Genomic DNA, 22037 nt, shown 5'->3' on the forward strand with positions numbered 1-22037 from the left:
CATGAAACATTTATGTGAACGATGATCTAATGCAAGTAGTTCACACTGAATTATGGCCGTGAGACAGAGTACCTGTGAAAATGCAGTTTTGCACACAGTGAGTGCAAAACATGCACTGTATACTCATGCACTGTATACTCTCTAGGTTTTGTGTCTTGGATTTGATCATATTCATGGTATGACACTTACATGGTTAGAACATAAAACCTGGTTATTCGTCTCCACGTGTACATAAAAGTTCAGAACGGAACTGTTTCCTTAATCCCGCTCCAACCCACTTTTGGGTCGCGACCCACCAGTTGAGAATCACTGAAATAGACAATAGAGCGGAGTATGCTTTAGGGCGGGCATTCTGGGATTGACAGGTCGCTTCCGCTACCAGAGCCGTATACGGCGTCTCTACGTCACTCCTCCACATTCCAAATATCGTGACTTCCATTTATTGGCTGCAAAAAACAACAACGGGGCGACTGTCGTAATTCAAGATGGCGACGGCGAAATCGCAGAACTCAAGGCTTCTTGTTTGATATGTGCAGAAGGAAGTGCTTTATCTTTGAAGGAGAACCTACTTTAACCGCTAGAACGGAGCAGGTATGTCGCTTCAACCCAAAGCTGCCCATGATTTGTGGCCATTGTTAATCAATACTTTTGCACATTTGTTTGCAAATAATAACGCTCGTTTCCATCTTTGTCAGTAAAAAAACAAATGTCAGACTTTGCCTTGCCTCGCATACCTCGTATTGTTATGACAGGACCTGCCGGATCCTAAACTCAATGCAATCTTAGTGTACATTGTTACTTTTTATTCTAGATTTGGCTTGTCCATCGGATCTCTAGTTGAGGAAAATAAGATGTCAGTTTATCCTCTAATTTAATTTGAGTTGATGATGCACATGTGAAAATGGCAGATATATCAAAAAAACAAAGTCTCGCGCCATGATAGTGACTGTGTGAGGGGCGGCCCATTATTCTGAATCCCCAATAGTCTGAAAAATGTCCCATTGGACTGAGAGCCCATTTGTCCTGCAGCCCCTTATCCTGAAACCAAACTCCCATTGTTCTGCAGGCCCATTGCTGCGAAAATACAAACTCTCTCTACAACAAACAGAAGCACATGACTAATTATTATGCAGAGTGGCTTAATTGGAGCTTCTAGATTTTTGTTAGAATATCAGGGTAAACCAACCAGAGGCAGAGTAGGCCGGGTCTTACCTTCGCCAAGGTAGGTGAAAAGATTTTAAGACTGGGATGTAATTTTGTAAAATATTAAGCCTCGTGCTTCTGTTTGTTGCACACAAAGTTAGTATTTTTGGAGCAATGGGCCTTCGGTTGTTTGTTTTCATGATAACAGGCTGTTGAACAAATGGGATTTCAGTCCAATTGGACATTTTTTGGAATATTTGATTTCGGAATAATGGCATGGCACTTTGTGAGGCTGTACTTTGGCACAGCTAGTGCTTTGGACTAAATGCTAACGTCTGCATGCTAGCATGTTCACGATGACTGTGAAGACTGTTGACAATGCTAGCATTAAGCAGGTATTTCATATTAACTGTTACTTTGCTTGCTATCTTAGTTGTGTTAGCTATGCTAACATTTGCTAATTAGCACTAAACACAAAGTACAGCTATGGCTGATTGGTTAAACAGGAATTCGGATGTGAAGATGGCACTAGATTAAAAGTTAAGGCATTACAAAAGTGACAAGTTATCATGAGAGAGGGACATTTATTGTTCTCTGGGGACCACAAATATCTGAAGAAATGAATGGCAATCCATCGAGTAGGCCTAGTTGTTGAACTATTTAAGTCTAGACCAAAGTATTGGACTAACCATGATACAAACATTGGCATTCCATAGAGCAGGGATTCCCAAAGTGTGGTGCCTCCAGGGGGTGCGCGAGAGGAAAAATGTAATGGTGGTCTAATGGTGTAATAATTGATATTAAATATAATTAAAAAAACTTTAAGTGGGATTTTTCACAAAAACATGAATTATAAAAATTCCCTTTATAACATTTAAATTGAAAAACTTACAATTTAATAAATAAATGCACTTCTGCTCCTGCCGCCAGACTGTCTTTTATGTACACACACGTACATGTAGCCTAGCTTCTGCAGCTAACATCAGCTAACAGCTAACTTCATTCATTCAGCAACGTTCATGCAAATATGCTAAATTGGCTGAAATCTGGGAAACTGTCAGGTGGGACATCTGAAGCTATCAGTCATAAAAGAGGAGAGGGACAGAGAGAGAGAGGAATCGGAGGCGAGAGAAACGGAGAGGTGCGTTGGGGAGAGACCGGAAGAAGAAATCGAGCAGGAGTCAGAGAAAGATGAGATGGAGGAGACCGAAAAGGAGGAAGGGATAGCACAGACAAATGGGGAGCACATAGGCCCTTCGCGGAGTCAAGGTGAATAAAGAGGAAACGAGAGTGAGCATCAGACTGGGGGAAAAAATAGGAAATATGATGAAAAGTATCTGGGTCTGGGCTTCACTTGGATTGGCAATGCAGATTGCCCAAAACCACAGTGCGTGGTGTGCAGTGAGGTTCTGGCTAACAGCTGTCTGAAGCCCTCTTATTTACGTCGCCACCTGAACACCAAGCATGCCAGTGCAAGTCAAAAGCCCCTTACATTTTTTTATATCGAAATTGGAGGAGTTACAAAACAGACCAAAACCACTGCAGTCTCATTCATGTGTTGGGTCTACAAAACACGCACTACGGGCTTCATATCTGGTCAGTTACAGAATAGCAAGAAAGGGGCTACCTCACACAATCGCCGAAGACGTGTGCTTGCCAGCTGCCAAAGAGATGGTGGAATGTATGATTGGAGAAAGTAACTTTATTGTAATTCGATTCAGATTAATGTAACCGCTATGTATGTTTAATTATAAATTAAATGTGATGCAATCTGCCTCTGAGCCTGTGCGTGTGTCCTCGCCATCCTTATTGCTCTTTCAAAGTGACGCCTTGTGTAACTGAAATTTATTGAAACTTTGTTGCAGTGTTTCAGGGCGTTTTCACGCCCGTAGTTCGTTTGCTTTGTTCCGATTCAGGGATTAATATGATACAATGTTGCAGTTGCCCCTTTGTTCGGTTTGTGTTCACACTGCAACATTTAACAGCGGACTAAATCTTGTAAACAAACGCCACGCGCGAGCAAACTGTTCTCTCATTGGTCCGATTGTTATGCGGCTATAAATAGGCTCTGTTGATTTTTTTTTTTTTTTTAAGGTGTGGGGGATTGGGGGTGCGGGAACCCGGTTAGGATGTAGAAGGGGGTGCGTGGCCTAAAAAGTTTGGGAACCGCTGCCATAGAGCAACATTGTGAGCGTAGGTAAAAACCCAGACAATGTTTACATACCACAGTACCTAGGTTTCTATCCACTCCAACTAGCATATTAAAATATTTCTCAAACCAGGATAAGGCCTTACCCAGCTTCCACAAAACATGGTACGATGTAATCTTACATGGGCAAGCAGTCTATGAGCGGGATACCAAACAACCGATAATAACTGGGATACGATTGCGCATTCAAACACAATCTGTGAGTTCACTCAGCTACTGTTTAATGTTGTAAAGGATGATGAACTGTCAGTCAACTTCATATCAGATACAAAGACACAAAAGTGGTATCAATCTTCTCATCTGATCTCCCGAAAGAAAAGAAAAAAGCCAATAAATCAGCTGGGACATCTGGAAGAGTTCCTAGAAGTAGTTCATCCGTCAGTAAAGATCACGCCAAGTTTCAAAATCCCTATAAATATGTTTAATCCGCTCCTATGCTGAGTTAAACAGGAACTAAACCTCTCATGTACATCTAGAAAAACTAGAGTGTTTATGGGATTAATGTCCTATAAATAACATTCGCTGAGTATTGTGTATGATCAGTAGTTCATTCCCGGGACACATGTACTGCAGTTGTAGTCCCCGATCACTTATCATGCACATAATGACACAGAAGGTAAATGTGATTAGATCAGCACTCCCTATTCTGAGAGGCAGCAGAAGAGTGAAGGACGCTTGTGACCTCTTTTGACTAGTTCATTCATCCTCTCTCCGTCTCCGAGTGGCTTGATCAATGCCGATCATGGAAATTGAGCTCCCAAACCTCGGCCCTGTTACTGTTATCTTTCATGTCTGCATGGCTCTCTCTATCCATGCGTCAAATAAATGTCAAAAAATTCAAAAGGAGGCTGGTCTGCTCCCCCCGTTCTGTAAAAGGGAGCGTTTTAAAACACAAAAGGAGAGGAGGCTCGGTGTACCTGAAGCCCTGTAATCCACTGGCACACTATCTGCTGTTTTTTTATCATTTTTTTTCACTCCAGTGTACACTTTTGTGGTTGTATTGTGTTCAAATAAAAGTGGAGCAGTGTGCCAGGCAGACTCCCTGAATACAATGTTCTCACAATCTTATTCACAGCCTGTATGTTCTGAAAATACAGTTCAAATTTTATGTAATTCTAAATTTCCACACACAAAATAATTTCTGTTTTAATTGGATATTTTCATTGAATCTAGCCTCTGGTGCTCAAAGAAACATAGCAAAGTACCTAGAAAAGGTAGCAAAGACAAAGGCTGTCAGCTAGCGAACACAGACGTAACAGTTGCTGGCACAGAACGGACGGAAAACCTCAAAGCACGACTTTCAGTCATAATTCGTGAAGACAACATGGCAAATGACGGAAGTGTATGGGTCAAAACAATGATATATCTCCTGGCGTCCCAACAAACAGGGTGCATGTTCTGGATGAATCCAGGCGCAACTTCCTTTTCTGCTGAGTGAAACCAATGCGGAAGTGTCTTAAAACTTGCGTTCTCTCTACTGACCAGCAGGGGGCGGCTCCTTCGGTTGCAAAAAGAAGTCCAATTGTATAGAAGTCTATGAGAAAAGGACCCTAATTCTTACTTGATATATTCCCTCAGTAAACATTGTAAACATGAGTTTATGGTCTTAATCTCTAGTTTCAAGTCTTCTTCAATACAGCATGATGTTCATTTAATAAATGATGGTTCATTTAGAGTCCAATAGACCACAAAGCGGAAAGGGCGGGCTTACTGTAATTGACAGGTCACTGCAGCCACCAGAGCTGTATACTCCTCCACATTCCAAATATGGTAACCTCCGTTCATTGGCTGCAAAAAAACCTACATGACGACGGCAGTAATACAAGATGGCGACGGTGAAATCACCGAACTCAAGGCATCATAACGGCAGTCCACAAACCAGTGGGTGACATCACGATGACTACGTCCACTTCTTATATACAGAGTATGATTTCAATTAACCCAAGACTCCTTTCCTTACTCCCTGGTATTGTCACCTTTTTTATTTCTTTTAACCAATATTTCCCTCTACCCGTACCACCCAAAAAATGTAAAAGTGAAATTATTAGGGAGGGTCAAAATGTAGTTAGTTCATACGTAGAAAATAAGATATCTGCATTTCATGAAATATAGATCACTAAGGAAGCAATACATAGTGTGTATAGAGGAACAGGAAACCCAACTGCTTTAACTTATAAAAACTGTTCTCATTCATTGAAGATTCAGGGTGCTTTGCCATATTGGATAGTCTCAGTGTCAAGGCTGCTACTGATAGAATAAGTAAAATAGCATAAATAAATAATAATAGGAAGAATAAAATGAAACTGTGTTTCAGACATTCACACAGTTGCTTTGCTTCTGAAAGTACATGTAAAAACAGAAGTGGCCTAAAAAGAAATTAACATTATTTAAAGCCTTGAAGTCCCTACGCCGTGGATGAACTTATCGTCTTCCTTGTATAAAAAAGTCTCGCTCAAACAAAACGCACACAACATAGTCTCAGCATAATGTAAACACACTATGCTGAAGGTTAAATTGAGACCTACGCAAACAAACTCTCCAGAATATGGTTACTAATATGAGGAATGAGGGAGGTGAGCGACAGTCACAAAGCCCAAGGTTTCAGTAAAGTGCGAGAATGCATTGCTGTGGCGCTGAATGCCGTGCTTCAGTTTAAAAAAAAAAATAAAAATTTTATCGGTAGAATAAATTCCATCGGGCAAAAGTTTGATTAATTTATGTGCTCAAGTATTACTTTAATTACTCTTTTGTCTTTCAATTTTCAGTTCCATTCACTGTGGGACTCTGCTGTATTACCAAAGTGTGAAGGCCAAAGTTCAGTTAATTTGAATCACCTTGTCTACTTGTGTTATTGATGTTTCCACAATGTTCGCTGGCTTCTTCTCCTTGATATACTCTCTGTAAAAGAGCCGAGCGATGGAATACCTATATTTACTCCTAAACCTGAGGTTCCTCAGCTGCTCTCCATTGGCATGGTTCTGGACTCCTAGATAGTTAAGGGGGCATCCTTCTAAAAAATAAGGCACAGTTCCTGAGTCCATAATATTTTGAATGTGTCAACCACGCCCAATGTTCTGAACCTTCAGCGTATCACAGATCTGGTCCTTCTTGCTGCCGAGGAGCTTTCTAAACACACCGGTGGCCTCTGACTATAACATAGCGAGGTCCTTCAGCTCTGTACAGACTTTATGTCATCAGATGCAAACTGCCCCCACCCCAACTTCAGACAGTGTCACCATATAAGGTCAGTCTTTCTCGGCTAAAATGGTCAACCTTTATGAGAAAAATATATATTTTTACCAGGCGGCAACCCGAGTAAAGCCGATGCGGAAGTATCTTAAAACTTGCATTCTCTCTACTGACCATCAGGGGGCGATGGTCCAATTGTATAGAAGTCTATGAGAAAATGACTCTATTTCTCACTTGATTTATTACCTTAGTTAACATTGTAAACATGAGTTTAGGATCTCAATCTTACTGTGATTTGACAGGTCTCTGCCGCCACCAGAGCCATATCCAGCGCCTCTACCTCACTCCTTCAGATTTCAAATATGGTGACTTCCGTTCATTTATTGCAAAAAACAACATGGCGACGGCCCCAATACAAGATGGCAACGGCGAAATCTAGGCTTCAAAACAGCAGTCCATAAAACAATAGGTGACATCACAATGACTACGTCCACTTCTTGTCAATGATTTTCACTGCCCATCAACCTAACCTAACAAATTAAAGGTGCCCTGTGAAGTTTACTTTCAGGATTTTAACAAAATGCATGAGTTCTAACAAACATGTTAAATGTATTTCCTTCATCATTAAATCACCGTAAAGCTGATTAAAAAAAATATTTGAAATGTTGCATTGTTAATGTTCATGTTTGCTGGGGGTGGGAATCACCATAGGTTCCACGATACGATATTATGATTATTATGCGATATGCTGAGTATTGCGATAACATATATTGCGATATATTACGATTTATTACCTTTTTTCAACTGCAAATTATGTCCCCAAAGGAAAACTTTGTCAACATGTTTTATCCAATAAGATAAAGTTTTCAGTCTGTTCATCTCACTTCAATCATTTTCATAGCAGCAAAATGGGATTGTCAAGCAGACAGACTGACTAACACTGTCATAAAAACCTGTCATAAATGTTGCATGCACCTGACAAACTGAACTGTTTGTATTACAGTCTACATAGTCCAACTTAACTGAATGCAAACGTGTGTGGACTCAGTATATGAACTATAACTTCTATAGTTAAGATATAAGAATTATATAACTCAGTTTAACTTGCGATGCGCGGACGTCAAGGGCAGAGAGACAGTTATGCGCTGCACTCTCCCCATGAGCCTGGCTACTGTTGGCAGATTTAACGCCTGTTGTGAGGCCAGATTGAATTTGTGAGCAAAATACTTCACATGCAGGTATCCCGCTAACTGAACGGCAACGCCCATGTTAGAAGTGTTGTCGGTTACAACCACCAGGTTTTTGTCGGCAATCCCCCATTCTTGTGCTGCAAAAGCAGGAGGTCTGTAATGTTTGCCCCGGTGTGACTTACGTGTACTGCTCTAGTTTGGAGAACGTGGGACAGCAGTCGCCAGTCCTCTGTGAGATAATGTGCTGTTATAGTCACATAGGAATCCACTGCCCTTGATGTCCACGCATCGCAAGTTAATGCAACTCTTTCTGCTGTACTCAAAGATTCCTCAACTTTAAGCTTCACTTCTCTGTAGAGCTTGGGCACGGCTGTGTCGGTGAAAAAACGCCGCAACAGAGTCATATCCATGTCCTTCCCTTCCTTGTTAAAAACCCAGACGTTTGATTTAAACATGGACGGCGCATTTCTGATTTCTTTCTACAATGTCTCTATCTTTGTTTTGACCAACTTCCTACCAATCACGCTGACCCGGGACCTCTGCTGACCTCACCAGAAAAAATGAATGTGCATCATGAGGCAGTGTGCTTAAACTCATGATGCACATTCCATACTAGTGCGAATCATACACTGTATATAAGAAGTGGACGTAGTCCTCGTGACGCCACCCATTGGTTTGTGGACTGCCGTTTAGAAGCCTCGAGTTCGGCGATTTCGCTGTCACTACAGCGGAGTGTGGAGGGGAGATGTAGAGACGCCATATGCGGCTCTGGTAGCGACAGCAACCTGTCAATCACAGTAAGCCTGCCCTAAAGCATACCCTGCTTTATGGTCTATTTGACTCTAAATAGACCATAATTTACTAAATGAACATCATGCTGTATTGAAGAAGACTTGAAACAATCGATTGAGACCATAAACTCATGTTTACAATGTTTACTGAGGTAATAAATCAAGTGAGAAGTGGGGTAATTTTCTCATAGACTTCTATATAATCTAACTTCTTTTTGCAACCGGAGGAATCGCCCCCTGCTGGTCAGCAAGTTTTGAGACACTTCTGCACTGTCCTCATTCGGAAGAACCGGAGGTTGCCGCCTGGTGCGAATGCATGATCCAAAAAAAAAGAAGCAAGAACGTGGACACTCCACGGGGTTCCTTTACAATTTGAAACCTATCAGCTGTAACCGCCGTATGAAAGCAGTACAGAGCGACAGTCATGAGTGGGGCACGCTCAACTGCACTAACATGCACTAAACTGGCCTGGTCTATGTAAACAAAGCAAGGAGAAGTGATACAGTGATGTTACTAGGTCCGAGCAAGTCAGATTTCCACTGTGACTTAATGGAAAAGTGACTGAAAGGTTTATTTAAATATGAGACCAACATGTAAAAAAAAAATGCCGTTACACTTATGTAACATGTCGTTTGGGACATGTTCAGGTGCATGTAACGTCTGAAAGGTTTTATTGTACATTTAGGCTGTCAAAGAATTGCTCTGAGCGAGTAAGCTGAAAGGTTTGGCGCCTCGCTCAAAGGTACCGAAACAAGTTTCATGGAAGCTGTTGGGATTGAGTGCCCTGTTCATTTCAGTCTCTGCATAAATGCCACCTTATGTGGAGACGCCACACCCTTATTGTTTAGATTGCTCCCAGCAGACCACAAGAGCTGACATTTTGCTTCCCATCCACTCGGACGCACTCCGTCTTTATTTTCCCCTCTGTCATTTTAAGCACAGGGGGAGGCCGACAAATTAAATTATACACAGATTTTAGATAAACGCAAAGATTAGAAGGTTCTAGTTAAAGCGGCATCGCCCCAAGTGGAGCTTACCGGACAAAATCTGTCCCTCCACAAAAGTATTTTTAGCACCTCAAAGAGTTTCCCGGGAGTTACGGTCATATCTATTTGGCTTTCTTGGCTGTGCTATTCTAGATCTGAGCGGTGATTTAGATTTTTTTTTTTTACGACACACAAGCCAACGTCGCACAATCTCAGCGAGCTAATGCTGACTTGATACACTTTCTAAATAATAAATGTATTTTATTTCCATGGCGGAGATACAGGATCCCAGGCACAGACGGCATTAATAAAGCATCAGGAAACCAGGTGAGGTCACATTCGAGGTCAGACTATTGACCTTAAGGTCACCTGGATGAATGTTTTACCAGCCTGCTCTTCTGTTTGCACTGCTCCGAGTCTGAGAATGCCCCCGCAAAGATGTCACAGAAACACACACTCCCCACGTGAGTCAGCTGTGTGTGCGCGCGTGCGTGTGTGTGTGTGTGTGTGTGTGTGTGTGTGTGTGTGTGTGTGTGTGTTTGTGTTTGTATGCATCTGTGAGAATTTTACTCTCACACACAAACACAGACACCATGTGCCATGTGGAATGCTAGTCTGCCGGCTGGCCAGCCTGGCTGTAGTGTCGGGTTGCAGTAGGTGTTCCAGGCTGTGTGACCCTGGCATATCTGTGTTTGTTTTATGTCACGGCCCCTCCCTCCGGGGGAGATGACAGTCCAGCAGCGCCTGAGGGGATGAAACCTGAGACAGGCAGAGCTTCGTAGTAAACAACAACTCCTTTTGTGTGGCAGAGGCGGCTGCCTTCTGCATTCAAAGATTTTCTGAGTCGGGAAGGGGAGCCCAGCAGTCCCAGGGGGTCCTTTGTGGGCTGTCCGGGGGGGCGGGGGGCTATATAAATTTAATTTCACCACTTGTTCATTTAAAGCACATGTGTCAAACTCAAGGCCCGCGGGCCAAATCCGGCCCGCCACGTCATTTAATGTGGCCCGCGAATCCGCCAGCAAAAAAAAAAAAAAAAGATTCTTTTTTTTTTTTTAAATTTTGGAAAATAAATTAAAAGTTAGACTTGAAAATAAAAGTATCCCCATGGTCGAAATTATGAGATAGAACGTTGAAATTATGAGACAGCATGTTGTCTGTGTACCGACATTAAAACTATCACAACAGGTGGACAGGATAGGCAACAGCCCGTAAAGCGGTTTTCCAACAAGTGATTGAGTTGAAGAAGATCGACAAATAATCCCAAAATGTCCACGAAGAGAAAAATTGATGCAGAGGGAAGAAGATGTAATTTAAGATGGGAAAGCGAATACATGTTTGTTCTTCAAGGAGAAAAACGGGTCTGTCTTCTGTGTTATGAGGCAGTGTCGGTGATGAAGGATACAATTCACGTCGGCATTTTGACACCAAACACGGAGCTAAATTTAGCCTCCAAGAAAAACATCAAATTGTCCAAGAATTAAAAGGCAGACTGCAATCACAGCAGAATATATTTACAAAAGCTACAGCCCAGTGCATGCTAAAGGTATGTGAGCAGGTGAGCTCCGACCAGATACAGACTTTTACAAATGTCAGTTTGTGAAGAAACACCATCACAGACCGAGTTCAGGAACTAGCAGGCAATCTAACAACACAGCTAGCTAAGAGACGAGCAGGTACTGGTCTTCTTCATTAGCTGTTGATGAAAGCACAGACAACACGGACACAGCGCATCTATCCATGTTTATAAGACCTGATTCTCAGTGAGGAGTTCTTGGACGTAGCTGCCATGCACGGGACGACGACGGGGATATAGTGATGCAGAGAGGTGACAAAAATAGCTTTGAACAAAGTTAATATCATAACTTGTGTTTGATGATATTTGTCTTTGTTATTTTCTTTAAAAGTTTGATCTTTGATAGAGTAATGTGGGTTTCTTAACCCTAAATTAAAATGATTTAAGTTATAATAACAGAAATGTGTTTAAATATAATTTTTCATTTATATAACTGCATGTACAATATTTTAACACTTGAATAAACAATAATCAAAGACAGTTATTTACCAATATGTTAGGGAGTAGTTACAGTTATACAGTCTTACATTTACAACCGGCCCTTTGAGGGCGACCATGACACTGATGTGGCCCGGAGTGAAAATGAGTTTGACACCCCTGATTTAAAGTAAGGACGGTCTAGGTTTAACTTGAGACCAGGCAGCAACCTCCTGTTCTGCCGAGTGAAGCCAATGTGGAAGTGTCTTAAAACTTGCATTCTCTCTACTGACCATCAGGGGTCCATCCTCTGGTTACAAAAATAAGTCAGATTGTATAGAAGTCTGTGAGAGCGCTTTATCTTAGCTATTTTGTCACAAATTTTCTGTCAGGAACTGCTGGCTAACCTTACTAGCAGAGACTTAACATTACTGAAATGTATTTTACATTTTTAGTTTACTTTTTTTTTCTAGAAATATACAAATGGGATTTATTTACTTACAGTAAATTATTGCGTTTAAAGTGAGACCATGTAACTTTTGCTAAACAGCAGCCGCTGTGACCACAATAAACCAAAATTAATGCATGACAGGATAATTATAGATACTAAGATATGGGCTAGTAAGACAAGTAGCCAAGAGTAATTTTTTCAGGGAACTTAGTCAGGCTATATTCGAAATTGCAAACTGAATCAGTATGTAAGAGAAGCAATGCATCATGGGGCTGCAGAGTATGTGCATACTCAGATATTCTTGTTAATCTAGCATAAATCCGGACATTTCTCAAATCCACAGAATCCACACATCACGCAGTTTGAAAGCACTTCATACTCAAATCTACGCCACACTAGCACGTTAGTAGGCCTTTGTGAGTCCAAAACACAGCCTCATGTCAGTTACACAACAATATCTATCTCACATTTGCTAACATTAGCCATATGCTACTGGTCACGCCAGACCAGAGGTAGCCAACACGGTGCCCGCGGGCACCTGGTCGCCCGCAGGGACCACGTGAGTCGCCCGCAAGGCATGTTCTAAAAATAGCACTAGTCACCATGGAGCTCCGTCCAAAAATTTTAGTTGTTGTTCATTTTTAATCAAAAACGCTTGCATTATTGTAGATTTTAAAATGACAATATTTCTTGTCGTAAGAGAGTTGGGTACCCAGAGGCGCACGGCGGACAGCCAGGAAGAGGCTGCCGTACTGCACTAGGTTTTCAGGTTCCGAATGGCGGGCACTTCCGTTGGCACCGGACGGGCGCCGCGAGCGCACCCCATCGTCAGGTCCGTCAGTCCTCGGAACAGGCGCGGGGCAACAACTCGTGGGTGGCGGAGGTAGAGGCGAGGCAACGCAATCCGACTGAAAAGGCCCAGACTAGAGGTTTGAACGCGGGCGCCCGAAGATACTAGTTTCTTCGTGGAGAAAAAGGTACCATTAGAAATGGTGTCGGTGACAACAAACGGGGCTCCCGCCATGACGGGCCGGCATGCAGGCTTCATTGCACAATGTAAAGGTGACCCAGACTTCCCAAAATGTCTACATTGCCACTGCATCATTCACCAGCAGGCGCTATGTGCAAAAGTAACCGGCTTTGATCATGTGATGACTCCTGTCGTGAAGATCATAAATGGCATCCGATCCAAAGCAAACAACACAGGATATTCATAACTGATGATTTGTATAAACATGGGACAGAGTTGATTTGTTGATCATGATTTGTTCAAAAATATTACAAAAGTGGTTAGTACAAACGAGACATGATTTGAAGATATGACAGTTAATGATTTCATAAAAAAATGTTAGAAGTGATAATTTTTACAAAAATATAACGGGTGTGATTTTGAACCAAATGCTACAAATGTGCTTATTCATACAAAACTGTCAAAGATATTTACTAAAATATCAGAGATGTGATACCTCTGACTTTCAAATGTTTTAAATAAAAATAAATCATAAATGTGTTTCTTATGAATTAAATATTTCATCTATAAGAAGAGTAATTGTCTTGAAAAAAGTTGCATCGCAAAAGTGTTTGAAAAAAATTGGTTTTAATCATTGAAAATCAAACTTTTTTTGTTTTATTTGTATTTTTGAGGACTAACTTTTTCTTTATTTGTATTTAATGTGACATTTAACATTTGGTAATTGAACTCGCACACAGAAATTGTCACAGTATTTATTTTTTCCTTAATGGTTTCGTTGTCAGCTGCTCGCCCGGTGTCTCCCCCCCACACACACTGAATAGAGTTTGGGCGCTCCACTCTTTTCTTTTGTTGTCGAACGCAGCCCATAGAGTCCGGCCCCTTCCCCCTCGCGCTCCCTTTTTTTTTTTTTCTTTCCTCCTCTCTCCCCACCCACCCATCCATCCCTCACTCACTCCATCCATCCAGGGTGACGCCAGTCCCTCTCACCCCGCCCCGTTCAACTGAGTCCGCCGCGTTCATTTCATTCCTGCTCCCATTCCGCGCATATTTCGCATCCTTCGGGAGAGACGCTGTGTTCGTTTTACGCACTCGGCGCCTCCCGCTTTCGTCAACAAACCCGAAGCCGCGAGGGGAGACCCTGGAGTTGGCGTGAAGTGCTTACCCCCGATGCCGTAGTGACTCGGATCCGTGGAAAAGTGTGGGGATTAATCCATAAAGAGGCGTATGAATCGAGGTAAGTTCCCAAGGAGACCCCCCCACCAACACCGCTTTGCCTTACTCAGTCCTCGGAGGTTTCGCTTGTTGTTAAAAAAAACGCCGAAGTCACCGGTTCTGAAACGTCGCGAGTGAAATCGACGCGCACTTATAAATGTTAAACAAGTCTAACAAGCTCATTAATGCTCCGCCGCGCGAGCTTCAGAGCGAGGGGGACGTCGCTTTCACTACAGTTTTACTCCCCCCTCCTCCTCTTTCTCCCGGCACCAAAAACAATCACGTCTTCTTCCTCTCGTGGACTAAAATACGCGCTGTCGGATAGTTCTCCACCCGAGTTGCGTTCAGGGACTGACCTACATGTAACGCGGAGGAAATGAGAGCGATAAGGGGCCAAAACATTGTCGCCGCGGCGGTGCCGTGAAGGCAGCTTAACAAAGCTGGGAGTGAATGGGGAGACTTGTTGCATCGGCGGACACACGCGCACACACACACACACTTGACGGGCGGGCGGGCAGGCCCCACTTACAGGGAACAGGCCGGAGGCTGATAACGTGCACGCATAACAGTGTTTACCCAGTGGACAGAGCACATTGTACGAGAACACGGTCGCTCAAGGCGTTTACCCCCCCCCCCCCCCCCCCCTGTTGATCTTAAAGAAAAACATGCCAATATTAAGGTTTTTTTATGAGCTTGATATGAGTTTCCACCCCTCATCTTTCACTGTAGGTGAACGTTTGAGTTAATTTCGTTGGTTTCAGACACCGGCTCACATCATGTTTAAGGTGTCAGTGAGGTAACAGCTTCTTTAATCCCCCCCCTCCTCAGTAATAGCCTACACAACTACATCCCCCCTATGTAGTTGTGTTGTGTACTTCCTGTTTAAATATCCATTAAAAGGACTGTTCTTGCCCAGTTTCTTTATAGGTAGAGATCTGTGGTGATGCAAGCGACGTAATTATTGGGGGGGGGGGAATGACAGCCTGTAGGATGAAACATAGCAGCTCTGCTTTACTCCTGTAACAGAAGGCCTTCGTGAGATGGAGGGATATGAATTTAGAGTTTTTTTCATATAATTGATGTGGCTGAACGCAATTGTCCAATGGAGATTTTTGTTGATGTACACCCAGGGAAATAGTAATGATGTGGTGAGTTATGGTTTTAAGAAGAGAAAAAAACGACTCATTTGGTAAATAATCGTAAGATTGAGTCAATTCTCTAATTATTTTCTAAATTGTTTAAAATCTCTATATTTTTTTTCTTAAAATCATAATTGCTCAGAGCTCAAAGCAATGTCCTTAAATTTCGTTCAATCAATGCTCCAGAACTCGTCCACATTGAGTTTTGGTCTCTCTTTTTTTACTTTAAAAAATGACTAAAATTGATTAATCAATGATTGATCCGGTTGCTGATTAATTGTCTTGACTGATTTCAGGTCCACCGCTGCTATGAAACCATGAGTGTGCGAGATAGAGGCGGTGTTAAAATTACTTTGAATATTCAGGGGAGCCAAACAGAAGAAAAAAAATAATTTTGAAAGAAGTATTTTATGAATTTCATCATAAAGAAAGACGCATGCTTATTTAGTTGGTCTTTTGGTCCATGTGAGTGTAAGCAGCTGGTGTAAAATAGTGATAAATGTGTCGCGGCAACGCTCTCCACCTGCAACAACTGAAAATGTGGATTTTTTAGAAGTGACGCACATTATTATTATTGAACATTTTTTTCACTAATTATGTTTAAATCTCTTCACTTTTTGTTCTCTCCGTTTGCTCCTTTTTTAAAGTGTAAATCATTCCGTCCTGAGGGTGTAACAGGAAGGAGGTGTGTGTGTGTGTGTGTGTGTGTGTGTGTGTGTGTGTGTGTGTGTGTGTGTGTGTGTGTGTGTGTGTGTGTGTGTGTGTCTCGGCCTGCGAGTGTACAAAGCTTTGTCAGTCACCCTGGGCAAACAGCCTCCCATCGTCCCTCCACTACCCTCCCCTCTCCAGTCCATTGACATCTGTTTTGAGTGCTCCGTGCACCTGTAGAGACCGGGGAAGTGTGTGTGTGTGAGAGAGAGAGAGAGAGAGAGAGAGAGAGGGAGAGGGAGAGGGGAGGAAGGGCGGCGCAGAATGCAAATCCAGGAGTTTGTTCAGGGCCTAAGCAACGCAGACTGGCTGACTAACGATCATTTAGTGTGTGTGTGTTTGTCTCTCGCTGTCGAGGCCAGGCAGGCCTATTGTTGAGGCAGCAACAGACGTCGGGAAATGAGGATGCACCATATGGCCTCTGTGCTTTGGCCACACAACCACAGTGTAAGTGTGCATGTTTGTGTGTTCACGTACTTCGCCAACGCTGTTACAGTATGGCGGAGCTGCTGCTCCTCCTCGTTCCGTTTCATCTGTCGTCTCATTTCTGGATGCGGGGGGACAAAAATCCAGTACACAGATTTCTATGGAGTCGGGATTAGGAGGCGTAATCCCTCAAGGGGGCACGAAACAATGTCTTGTGACGTCTAAATGTAGTCCCACTCCCACTCTGTTCAAACATTTTTTTTTCAGTCCAACGTTTCGGAGGAATCAACAGGTAATTCTGTGAATCCCGGAGATTTCCAGGCTCTTCTGGCCGTGGAGGCGTCTGTGTTGTTGTTACTAAGTTATTGAGGTGTCAATTGGAGAATTTCCTTATTAAAAAAAACCAAAATCAACATCTTCCTTTTGATGCTAATTAAAACAAACTCCTCCAGTGTCCCCGACAGTCCTGTTTAGATTTCCTGTCTTTTTATTACACATCTCTTGACGGCATCACCTCATGTCCCTCTTTTAATGTCGGTTTTTTTTGCTCATAAATGTGCTCATTTTCTGCACTCACCTGGAAGTGACAGGCATTTAGCATCTGGCAAGATGAATATAGGATACATTCTGTGTGTTTTTTTAATTTGAAAGCAGATAAAAAGTCAAAAGAGTTGGAAAAAAAGAAAGAAGGGAAAGCTTGAGCTCGTATGTAATGAAATTTAGGGAGCGGAGCCGGGTTTATTAGAGCAACAATGCTGTATGCAGGGGGCAATGGAGGGGGGGAGGTGGGGAAAGGGAGGGTTGGTTTTTGGGGGTGTGGTGGGGGGCAGGCTTTGTTTAGGATATGGGGGGGAACAATAGGTGCCCTCCTGGGTGGGGTGGGGCAGAGGGGAGCCTGTGCTGGCTCGCCCGTCTCTCCTCGTCTTCGTCCCCCGTCAGTCCGTCTGTCTCTCCCCCCTCAGACAAATAATAACTCGAAATGTATCTTTAAAAAAAAAAAAAAGTATACATTTGTATCCAAGCTGGTTCACGTAACCCACGATTTGTTACTATTAGTTTATTTTGCTGATGATGAGAACAGCACCATACAGCTCATTCTAAAAACATCTGGTGTGTTTAGGTTGAAGAGAAAAATGACAAAATCGATATTTACAAAGCCCTACCTTGTGTCACTTTCATTCTCTGCGTTATACAGATGTTTCAGTTACACAAAGTTTTATAAAAGGTGTATATCCGAGTGCTGAGTCACACACGCAGCATTTAGCCATTTCGTTCAGCCAAACTCCCTACCAGATCATTTTTTTGCCCTATCAACAATAAACTGAAAAGATGAAGCAAGAGATTTAAGTGTCTATCTGTTGTTTTGGCGTTCACACTGAGAGCATTTTGAGGGTTATCCGCATCAGCAAGGCAGCCTGGTCTCTTACAAATGACTTTCCCATTTAGCGAAACTGCACTTTCAATTGCGTTTCCGTGGAAACTTATTTCCTCCTGGAATACGTTTCTATCAGTCCGCTGAAGTCTGGTATAGAGGAGGTTGATGCCATGCCATTTTCCCGAAGGAAAAAAGTCACAAAAATGTCCCTTTGGACCGAAAGCCCATTTATCCAACAGCCCGTTATCCTGAAAACAAACACCCATTGTTCCGAGGGCCCATTGGTCCGAAATTACAAACTCTGCAACAACCTGTGCAACAAACAGAAGCACATGGCTAATTGTTATGCAAAAACGACTTTGTGGTAGCAACATTCCTACCATTCCTACAAGCAACATTCCTAACATTGCAAAAGCATGACCCACCATACTCTGCCACCAGTTGGCTTACCCTGATAGTCTTAGCCTATACCTAACAAACTCACTCCATATGTGTCAACCTAACCACCAAAGGCAATGTTTGAGTGGCAGAGTCCATAGGAAAAAATAGGAAAGGTCCGTTGACATCTTTCTGCATAATGATTTGCCATGTGTTTCTGTTTGTTGCATGAAGAGTTTGTATTTTCAGATAAATGGGCCTTCGGAACAACATGAGTTTCTTTTTGGGATAACGGGCTGTCGGATAAATGGGCTTTTGGTCCAATGGGACAGTATACACACTATTGGAGTTTCGGAATAATGGGCTGTTGAAACAACGGACTCTCCCCTGGAGCCTGGGATGGATTGGTTTGTCAACACAGGATTGTTTTACACAGGAGGTCTCTACTGTTAGTTTCCCGTGGGAAACCAAAAGTTACTTTATGTTAATTTACACCCATAACTTAAATAATGTGGCCAACGTACTTATGTTAAGCCAAACCATGATGTTTTACTAAACCTAACAAAGTTGTTTGGTTGCCAACATAGGACCAAGTAATTTTGTAGCGGTTTTATTTTGTTTTGTTTAAATGTATACGTTTGTATATGTATATGTTTAAAAATAAAATTCCCTCAAAACAAACTTGAGAATGCAGTTTAATTGTATGGGAACACAGTTTTGTAGGAGACAGGCTTCAGCATGGACATGAGTCTTTTAGGATTATAGCAACATGCAGATAAATGGCAAAGAGCAGCTAACCCGTCATGGGAAGTCTGAATCAACGTCACGTTTCCTGTCCTTGCCAGGAAGCGAGCTGGAAGTCTAGATTTCCACTACCACTGTTTCCTTTCCCGGTTGGAGGAATTAACACGATAAACACTCAGAGGGGGACACCAGCTCACTCTGCTCTCTGGTACTCTCACAGTGGAAAAATGTTTCCCCGCTGCTGTGCTTACGACCTCGTTTTTTTGTCTTCAGCAGGGCCTGACGGTGATACTTGCTGTCATTTGTTCTGTAGCTCTCTGATAACATCGCTACACTCTGTGTAGATTGTGATGCATTGTTCAGAAAAAGTGAAATAACGGCCGTGTTGAAAACCAACAGAATAAAAAAAGGGAACAGCTTTTCCCCTACAGCCTGTCACTATTCCTGGCAATTTAGTTTTGCCTTTTGTTCTCTACATTCTGTTAGCGCCTGTAAATGACAGCAGAACAAATTCGCACCTCCACCTTCCATTAGTCAGTCTTGCACATTTATAGTTGAGTCCTTCATAACTTATAAAACATACCCATTTTTCAATTTCATACACCCAGAAGTTTTCCTGCTACAGCCTTATTTTGTCTGTATATATGACCTGTAGCAGCTAGCTGTTTAGCTAATGCTTAGCTAACGTCTGCCAGTTTGCTGTCTTAATGACTCTTCTTTACTTATGCAACAGTTATATTATGTTTTACCTTTCACCATCATTTAGTAAGACAAAGTGCAGTGACTACTTCTTCTGCATATGTTACATAGTTTAAAATCTTCTGCTTTGAGGCTGTCTCATCGGTGTGAAAATAGACTTTCAGCCCAATTTGTGGCAGTTGTTCACTAGAGCGTTGACGGCGCAACAGAACTTTCGCGACATGCTTTGTGTTTTCCTAATAATTCCCGATAGTAGTATGTATAGAAGCGCGTGCACGTTCGCTGATGGCATGCAAGTCAGCAGCTGTCTGTGTCTGTACTGAAGCGTAATCAAGGCCTTAACCCCTTGGCCCCCCCAGGGCACCCCAGCCCTCATTTTGGCAACAATGGAAAATAAGCTCTCGTAAAGGTAATTGCTAAGATCCAGAAACAAGGCAACATTGGTAAAAAATAAGCCCAGGCAGGGCAGTGCAAGTTTTAAAAAACATACCTATGGAGAAAATTAAATATCACAATATTTTTTTACCAAATACCTCTATCAATATTGCGACAATAATGTTTGGTGGGTTGACCATTGGCACTTTTACAAAATTATATTTTTGATAAATAATCATCAGATATGGTTTTTATAATGGTGAAGCGAAATAATAGAATTGCTGAAAAGTTTGGAAAATTACATCACTTTACTGTAATTTAGCCTTTAAAAACAAGAAAAGTATAACACTAACACCATATTACAATATCCAAAATCTAAGACAATAGCTTGTCCTGTATCATACCATTCTTACTGACCAACATTTTGGGTGTGCTCACTTTTGGTTTTACCTCAAATTAAGGAGGCTTAGATAATCTGACTAGCCTGTTGGCCTTGAAATATTTTTCTGCGAGTAAAATGTTATCATAACTGATACAAAATGAAGGCCACAATTATGAACTGTAGCTCTAACAAAGCCATGTTATAACCTTAAATAACCCACTGCACACCAGCATGGGATGTACGGCCGCTGCACTCTCTCCCTCCTAACCTGTATTGGTCTAAATAAAGCAATACCCACATCTTAATGGACCACAGATGGAAAACCCAGTTTAGGGGCTAATTCACTTTGTGTGTGTGTGTGTGTGTGTGTGTGTGTGTGTGTGTGTGTGCGTGTGTGTGTGTGTGTGTGTTGAGATCCGAGAGCAGAGCATACATTAGCTGTAGATTAGCTTTAATTGTTGCGGGTGGATGGAGTTCACTGTACTTTTCACATTCAAGGATACATACATTGATCCTTCACCGGTGTGGAATAAGTCTCAAATAATAACGCACACACAAACACACATGTGGTGTCTGTCCCCGGTACAATGCGCCCGAGTTCACACTTATTAAATGGTGTTGGTATTGCTGCAACCTCCCCAGGCCTCTCTGTCTACTGGTGGAGGATATCGTCTCCTGTGTGTGTGTGTGTGTGTGTGAGACGGTCTACGTGTGACGACGACCCCCCCCCGCACCAGGAATAGGCCACACAATGGCTCGGTGTGACTCGGCAAAAAAAATAACTGGTGGAAGAGGAGGAAGACCAGCGGAGAGGAGAGCCGCTAAACTAAACCTTTTACCGCCACACATCTCCAGGAGGAAATAAGCACTTCACTGTATCAGCGTGCAATCTGTGACCAATTACCGCGTGTGCATAAATGGTAATGCCTCTGCGAGAGGAGATGGGCGAAATAACGAGGAGTGCGCGCCGCGAATGGCTGCCTCCTCGCCACTCTCGTAAAGCAAGTCTACCTCTCCCTCGCTCACTTTCTCGCAGTGTGTATTGGCGTGGAGGGAGAAAAAGAGAAGCGTTTCGTTTCGCCGATGCTGCTTTCCCATTCGGGCTCGATGACTGTCGGCCTTTGTTTTTTTTTAAACACAAAATTGGGTCACAACTACTCTTTCATATCACCTTTCATGAAGGTGATTATTTAATATCTCCCCCCCCCCCGCATTGTGCAAGATGAATTTGTCAGTAATGGATTAATTGAAATCGTGACCATCTGAATTATAAAGAGTGAATGCAGAGACCTGCGTCAGCGGCAAGACACAAATCAAGACTAATGGAGTGCAGGACTGATTGTTAAAGTCTTCGGTGGAAATAGAGGCACAAGAAGTATTTGTGCAATCTGACTGATCATATAGCTAACAACCAACTTCCAGGTTCAATAATATCCATGACAAACACAACTTTGAACCATAGTAAATCAATGCGGTATGTAGCTTCCCGTTGATCGATTTTCAGTGCACGGCATCTGATGCAGCTGTTCCTTTAAATATTTTAGATAAAGTCCACCAGTTTATATCCTGTTGGTGAAAAGTAGATAGCATTTTCTTTCTCTGCTTTGGGACATCTGTTTGAATCAGGCGGCAACCTGTGGTACTGCCGAGTGAAGCCGATGCGGAAGTGTCTTAAAA

General features: G+C 42.5%; 1 protein-coding gene across 1 annotated transcript in view; it reads left to right on the forward strand.

Annotated features, from left to right (window-relative positions):
* Window positions 1–13894: 13894 nt before the first annotated feature.
* The window catches only part of LOC116400971 (transcriptional enhancer factor TEF-1-like), a 42622-nt gene continuing 34479 nt past the window's right edge, over window positions 13895–22037 (forward strand). Inside the window, exon 1 of the mRNA XM_031879102.1 lies at window positions 13895–14156. The gene's annotated coding sequence lies outside the window, so the exon portion shown is untranslated. The remainder of the gene's footprint in view (window positions 14157–22037) is intronic.

The sequence above is a fragment of the Anarrhichthys ocellatus genome, unplaced genomic scaffold (assembly GCF_004355925.1).
Source record: "Anarrhichthys ocellatus isolate YVR2014 unplaced genomic scaffold, GSC_Weel_1.0 scaffold227, whole genome shotgun sequence".
Taxonomy (NCBI): domain Eukaryota; kingdom Metazoa; phylum Chordata; class Actinopteri; order Perciformes; family Anarhichadidae; genus Anarrhichthys; species Anarrhichthys ocellatus.